The following is an 8,095-nucleotide window of genomic DNA, read 5'->3' on the forward strand; positions in this document are numbered from 1 at the left end:
TGTGGATTTTCCTTTGCTTTACTCATTTGCGTAGAAGCATGTTTAGTTTCCTTGCTCTCAAAATCCTAACACAATGCATGTATCTGCAGAGTGTAGTTCTTCCCTAGGTGTCTCTTGGCACTATTGTCAGATAAAAATATGTTTAGTGTTACCCAACTTATTGGCACTGTTTTTATCAACTCTGGAAGCCTCAAAGGCCAAGTGGGCCGGTGGGATTTTGGCACTAATTTCAGAAAACAATTGATTATTATTTCCTGAGTCAAGTGTAATCGTTTTATTAACCTTGGAAGACTGAAAAGCAAAGTCGACCCAGAGGGATGCAAATATTTGACCTTGTGGTCAAACCCAGACCCCTGTAGTCCACTGCTGCAATGATCCAGATGAAAAAGGGGAGGCCAGGGGCAGACCGGCCTAAATACCCCTGGCCATTGCAGTGGCTGTGGATGGAAGTGACGTGCAACACACGTAGCACCCATCCATTTCCGGTTGCCGCTTCCACATTTTGCGAGATGGGAGACAAGAAACGGCACCCCAGAAGTGAGGCCCACACTTCCCAACCCAGGGGCCAGTGCATCTCAAGATTGCCCGAGAGGGGCACGGCCCATATCCGGTGACTCCGATGCAGCATGGTGCTCTGATCATTAAATCAGGAAGCCATTACACATTTAGTGTGGAGTTTGTGGGCATCTATTAAAGTAAGATATATGTTATTATTATTATTATTATTATTATTATTATTATTATTATTATTAGTAGTAGTAGTAGTAGTAGTAGTAGTAGTAGTATTGTTAGAAATGAGGGTCTCTAGTTGACAACGGTTTGCACTAAGTAGTGACCCTTCAGCCTAATCAGGGTAAGGGGGTACACTTCTACAATAAACTCTGCTCACCCCCTTGGCAGCTTGACACGAGCAGACAGGCTTATCTCAGAGGTAATGTGTAAAGCATTTGTGCACATACAATAATACAGTGAAAACAATACAAAAGTACACCACACCAGTTTAGAAAAATAAGTAATCTTTATCTAAACCAAACAAGACAAAAATGAAACAAAATCCACAATAGAGTAATTAAAATGTAATCTTTAGAAGGCCAAAACAGTTAAGTCCATAGCAAACTATAGACGCAACACTTTCAACACAAAGTACCTTGGATGCGTCAAAATCATAAACAAAAACAGCCGCAGGGAAGGTGCTTTTATCGGTTCCTTATTAACAGGGATGGTGATGTGTTGGTTCTTTACTCTAGCGGAGGTGATGCTTTGGTTCCTTGCTGCCACTCAGTGGAGGTGATGTGTTGGTTCCTTACTGAAGGGGATGTGGTGCGTCGCTATCTTACTGTGCGGGGAGGTGATGCATTGCTTTCTTACTGCGGCCCTGGCATTCTTGTAGATTTGGCACCCCAGTACACAGCAAAGTCTTTATCCTCTCCTTGGCAGAAACAGACACTGCAAGCCAACCTCTGACAGCACACAGCAAGGGGGCAGTACTTCTCCTTCAGCTTTCCCAGCTCTTCTACCTGGCAGATGTTCCACTTGAGTCCAGAAGTATTCCAAAGTTCTAGGGCCTGGGCCCAATATTTATATTCAATTTCTGTTTGTTCTCTTGTGACAGGGAGGTTCTGTGCTCAGTTAAACCCAGTTCTGTCCTCTCTGGTCCAGCTTCCCAGCAGGAGGTGGAGGCAGCATTGTCTAAGGCAGACCAGGCCCATTCAGGTGAAAGGAAATATCATCCCCCACTCTAAATGCAGCCCAGGTCTATTCAGCCCAGCCTTGAGTTATCCAGGAAAGGCTGGACACATGTCAACCCCTCCCCCCCAGTAGCTGTCTACAGTGAATGCACATCCCCAGCCCTTGCCACTCAAAAAGCCAGACAGTCCATCCACGAACCAGCACATGCATGCAGGATGGCAAAGCAAGAAAATACCCACTTTGTAAAAGTTGTGTTTTCAAACACACAATATAAAACTCATCTTTACTAAAAGATGCATTTTTTATATTCCGAGTTCAGGCATAGTAAACTCCATCTTTCTATCTTGTCCCAAGAGAAGTTATACTAATAAAATGTGATAAATAAACTCCTATTTTATCCTATGGGACAGATAGCCTTTCAATAGTTGAAAACGAAATACACTGTAGTTCACTATCAGGACATGTCACGCACACACACAGTAGGACATGTCCTAACTTTCACATACACTGCACCCTGCCCACAGGGGTACCTTAGGCCTACCTTAGGGACTCACATGTAATAAAAGGAAAGGTTAGAGCCTGGCAAGTCACTTGCCAGGTCGACATGGCAGGAAAGACTGTGTGCAGACACTGTAGTGGCAGGTATGAGACCCCTTTGAAAGGCTGCATGTGTGGGTGGATCAATCAGTGCTGCAGGCCCACTAGCAGCATTTGACTTACATGCCACAGTGCGCTGTACTAGGGACTTAGTAGTAAGTCAGACAAGCCAATCATGGAAATACCAATCCATATTAACAATTTATACAGAGAGCATATGCACTTTAACACTGATCAGCAGTAGTAAAGTGTCCAAAGTCCTAAAACCAACAAAAACGGTCAAAAACAGGAGGTCAAAAAGTCTGGGGATAAACCTGCTGGAAAAGCAAGGTCTAACAAGTATTATTATTATTGATAATAGAATTCTGCAACCCCTGTATAAAAGCCAGTCTCTAATATCATTATAATAGGCACCTAGTCACCTATTGTAAAGAAATTACTTCAGAACTCAACTGTAAGAATTTATTACAGTTGAGTTCTGACTTCACAACGCCTGCAATCAGAGCCATCAGCCGAGGTGATAGGCATAATGACAGGTCTGGTATCAGAGCATTATTAAAGCATCTCTTTAAGAAACAAAATACAATATTGCTTTTCTTTCTTCTGCTCTGTTTTTCTAGCTGTAGAGTGATAAGCAAAAAGGAAATATTTATGACAACATGTTTATTATTTGCACTCCTTAGGTAATTATAAAAAAGGTAGAATGTTCCTGCATGTTTCTGCACATTCCGAGCTACTGCACCATTTTTGTAAAAATAAACTGACTTGTATAAACTGATTTTAGAATCTTTTTGCAACAAATATCTAACAGCTTTTTGATTTGTTTACTTTTGCACTAGAGATTCTATTTACATTCTTCATGTCTGCAAACATGGTCCCTCTTTCATATGAAAAAGCTACGCACCAAGGCTTTAAGTGGTGTGTGGGAAAGGTGATGGTGTGACCATGTATTATAAGAAATAAAATACACACTGCCGTACGTGATAAGGATATTTTAAGTCTCCATGATTTTCCATAACCCTGTGAAGAAACTCGGAATTCTGCCTTGTTCCTCTATATGATCATGGAACTCCTCTGTAATCTTGCAATATCCTTATATTGGCAGGTTGTACTTTATCCAATTTATTATCATTATTATGTTTTTTTGTTATTACCATTGTTAATGATGTACCATAACTACAGAAAATAACAAATTCTGTACAGCGTCTCTGTAACCAGTTTATTTCATACATGGTTTCGTAAGCAATGCACATTTCAAAATCATTGAAACGTATAATTACAGGAAATGTCAAGTGTGGTTAATGCACAATAAAAGATCTTTACATTTCATCACAAGGCACATCAGAAGACAATAGAGCCAGAATGCTTTGGTAGCGCTGAGTGAATGATCTGAGTATGATAGGGTGCAAGATACTCTACTGTGATTAGATGAATACCATGCATAGCTCTATGGACTTTACATCTATATTAATGCAATTTGTAGCTGATCAAATTGACAGCGCTCTGAAGCCTGATATGGTCTAGTCCTCATTTTAATAAAGCAATTCTTATTAAGAATTAAAATAGGACTCTAAGATATCCAGAAGCATGCCTGTACAGAAATTCCTCTGTTTTAGCTGAATAAGGGAATGTGCTGTGGGGCGGCCCTTGGTTTTCCTGTAGTACATTTACTCCTCAAAATTATGTATTTTGTGCCATTGCACTGATGCAGCATGTTTAGAATGGAACAGTATGACCTTAGTATCTGCATAAACACTGCATTGAACAGAAAACAGATGTGGCTAAAAAAACATTTTAGATAGCATCTTTTTCAAATCTTTCTAAAGCAAAAGGATTTTACTGCAGGTGCTGCAAGGAATTTTCCTTAAGTAGCATGTTCATTTGAAGTGCCGTAACGCAGGCCCCTGCAGCCCCTATGGTGCAGGGGGACACTAAACTTTTAAGGGGGCCCCAATTCTTCAGGGGGGCCTCATTCAACCTAAGGCCAATGAATATATGTGAGATATGGGAGACTCAGGGACCCCTCACCACATTTTGCAGAGGGCCCTCATCATTTTGCATTACACCACTGACTCAATGAGCACACGAAAGGGTCTATAAACCATGAAATTCTAATTTTAGAGTATTTAGTTGTTGTTGCACAAAACAGAAAAACTGTACAGAGGCTACATAATAACATGCACATTGACGTTTTAGAGTAATGAGTTCCTTAAACCTGGATGTGCTAACAAACCTGGTGAGAAACACTCTACATGATGGTTCAGCGTTTACCCATTAGTCCAGAGAATGCTGAATGTGCCAGCTACGCCAAACAGGTAGATGGTCAATTTTGTTTGAGCCAGAGGAAGTTGTTTTTGAGTTTTTTAAGGTGATTATGACTGAGTGGATCTTAAATACATTGAGAGGGTTCTGACTTAAATGATGGTCTAAGGGAAAATTATCTGAATCAAAAAGAAGAATACCAGGTTTGAGGATGACATAAGAGAACTCAAGGTAGGCCTGTATGGGTGGGGAGAGATGAAAACGCATAAAGTGATCAAATGCTTTAAGTGTATTTTCCCGCTCAAAGTATCTCAAACTTTCAAGCCATTTAAGGCGAGCACGTGTTTTTGAAAGTTACTTAACTAAATTGAGACAGTTATAGTTTAGCAACACCCATTTTCTTACTAAGCTGCTTTAACTATGATAGTTTAGCAATACTTATTCTCTTGAGAGACAGCTTAGACAACCTTACTAACATGTCACAGTGCCCTTCTTGGAAATTCTAGGACAGTTTATACTTGGGGGCTTGCACTATATCCAGGCTCTACACACATCTTCTGCTACATATTAGCACTGCAGCATTTTAGCAAGGTCATCAGCACTGTCTCTTCAGGAAATTCGTTCTTGAAATATTTCCCAGCAGTGATCAAGTTTGTCGAACCCAATTAGTTTGAAATCCGTTAAGTTACAGTTATCATTCATCCTAATAGTCCCGAGAATCTAATTGAGCTCTGCAATGCCTGATTGTGCCGCTTTGTACAGTTATTGATAGATCCCAGCGACACCCTTGCCAAACATGGCAACCAACCTCTACATATATTTCATGTCATGATGATTATCCTGTCCAATTTTTGACCTGGGGTTTAACACATCAACAGTTATTCACCTTCCGATTTGTTTAAACATTGTATACATTACAGGTAAGATCAACCGATTCTTTTTGACTACTAAAATATTGGGCTGCTTTCTTTCCAAAGAATTATATTAATTATTTGCACAGTAGCCACCTTGACACTGAGCAATGTATCAAATGAACGTTATTTTTTCACCACCTTGACACGTTATTGCCACCAGTCAATTTACAAAAATAATTGCACTAAAACATTTTATTGTTTCTGCTGGCATATATAGACCTTTGTTAAACTGGTGCTAAAAAGAAATAGGCGAAATTCTCACACTATTTTTCCACAAGGACTAGAATTATTTTTCCTAGTTTGGATATAGGAAATGCTAAACTATCACATTCATGAAATCTGCTATCCTCCTTATAAAGGGGGGCCCAAGTAATGGCTGTAACACATCAATAGACTGAGAACTATGAAAGTAGCATACCAGCTGGAATTAATTTGAAACACACACCACTGATCCAGCTTTGAGCCATGGCCTCAGGAAGACTCCTTTGCATCGTCAGAGTTTTATATCACAAACAATCCATGTCAACAGCTTAGAAAATCAGACTCAACATCATTGCGTCAAAGGTCCATACCATGATGTATCAATCACTAGCCGGCATTTGGCTAAGCTATAACCTGGATAGGTTGCAAGCCTTGATTTAACGGGCAAGAACCAAACCTGGTTTGGGTCCTTCCTGCTAAGTGCATTCACTCATTAACCAGAAGTTTGATAGTTGGAGCCGGAGTCACAGCTGCCTATGAGTACCGTTCGATGCAACCACAAAACACCTGTGGCTAAATTTGAGCAACCTCCAGTGACAGTTATTTCAATCCATTGGATTACAAATCAAGAAGGAAAACACTGTTAGTCAAAAATACAACCCCCTCCCCATTATCTCCTAAATAATTACACCCATTGAGTGTTGTTTCACTGATGTGTCTCACTAACTATTTTAAAATGCCCATGTTCTAAGATCTACATTGAGAACCTGAATGAAAGGTGAAAACAAGACTGTATGAGCGCACAAAATATATTAATAATGAAGTAGAGAAATCTTCTGTGGCAAAATATTTGCCCACTCAGTTTAAATGATCTCATAGCAATGTCCTGGTTCTTGTAGACAGCAAACGTATGAAGGGTAGTCAAATGTTTCAGATACTTATATAAATGTCATTCACTTCATTGCTTTCATAATTTTAGAATTGTAGTTATTGGTTTCTACAATGTAATCAGTCAGAGGATGATATAGGGAACTGCTACTAAAATATTGTCAAAACATTAAAAAAACAATTTAATATATATCAACTATAGGCTTAAACAACTAAGGGGCAGATTTACCATTCTTTCACACAACGCAACACAGCAAGACAACTTGCTGCATTGCATGAAAGGGAGAAGGCAGAAATGCTCCATAATTATGAAGTTATGGAGCATTTCTGCTCTCTCCTTGCACTGGCACACTCTTGTGCTACCTAGTGCCAATGCAGGCACCTTAGTGAAAGGATGTCCTCGTTTCTGGCAGGATTGTTTTTGTGAATGAAGGGACACCTTCCTGCACCAAAACACTCCTTAGAGGCATATTCCTTTATCTTTGTGTGCTGCTAAATGCAGCACATGTGGAAAAAGTAATAAACAAGGGGAAATAAAGATATTTCACCTCATTATGCATCTGTTGGTTAGGCACACCAATGTGGTGTGAATCTCGGTTTACAAGTCTTCGTTAATCTGGGTTTACATCAAAATAAATGGGTGGATGCATGGGAATTCTCATTACTTTGTATATACTAAACCACGCAAAGCCACCGTAACTGGCTTTGTGTGGCTTAGTAAATCCTAGTAAAGAACTTGATTTGCCTTGCGACACCTTGCGTCATGCAAGGACAATGCACGTCCTGAGTAAATCTACCCCTAAGTTCATTGTAATAGGTATGTAAAGGAATCATGAGAAAAGACCACCACTAGATGGCATAACCCAATTCAGACTATACTCAAGTGTCTTAAGCAGTTTTCAAGCCAGTGTCTTTGGCACACAGACACCTATCTGAATACAGATGGGAAAGCACTATAGAGCAGGTTAAAATGGTCACCAATGATGGCTTGTTTGTCCATTCTAAACCTTCGATCAGATAAGATTGCTTGCATTTTTGTTTTTACTCAATCATATCTAATGCAGGAGTTAAATGGTCTGATTCTGACTTCCGTCTATATATTTCCATCTATATATAAGTTCTACCACAGTTTCTGCAACAGGAATACTTTGCGAACGTTTCAAGAGAGCCACAATAAATGCTGCAACATAGTAGCAGGGATTTGACTATTCTTTAAATTACATTGAATTATAGCTTAGTGAACAGAGACACCTTTATTCAAGACTGAGAGAAGAAACATGTTTTTGTGCCCAGGTCCCTGAACCACATGGAATATTATTTTCGTGCTGCAAACAGTGACATTCAAGTATTTGAATGGCATCCCGAATGTTTACAAGCATGCAAAGTGGCACCGTCGAGTTAGCATGATCAGATTTATCATGCTTTGGTTATTAAGTACATCATACTAGACAATTTATTAAGAGACATCATATTCCACAATTTAGGTAATAGTGAATGTTGTAATAAGAAGTAATTATATCAAAAGATAGATTTTGCTCAATAGA

The sequence above is a fragment of the Lissotriton helveticus genome, chromosome 8, assembly GCF_964261635.1.
Source record: "Lissotriton helveticus chromosome 8, aLisHel1.1, whole genome shotgun sequence".
Taxonomy (NCBI): domain Eukaryota; kingdom Metazoa; phylum Chordata; class Amphibia; order Caudata; family Salamandridae; genus Lissotriton; species Lissotriton helveticus.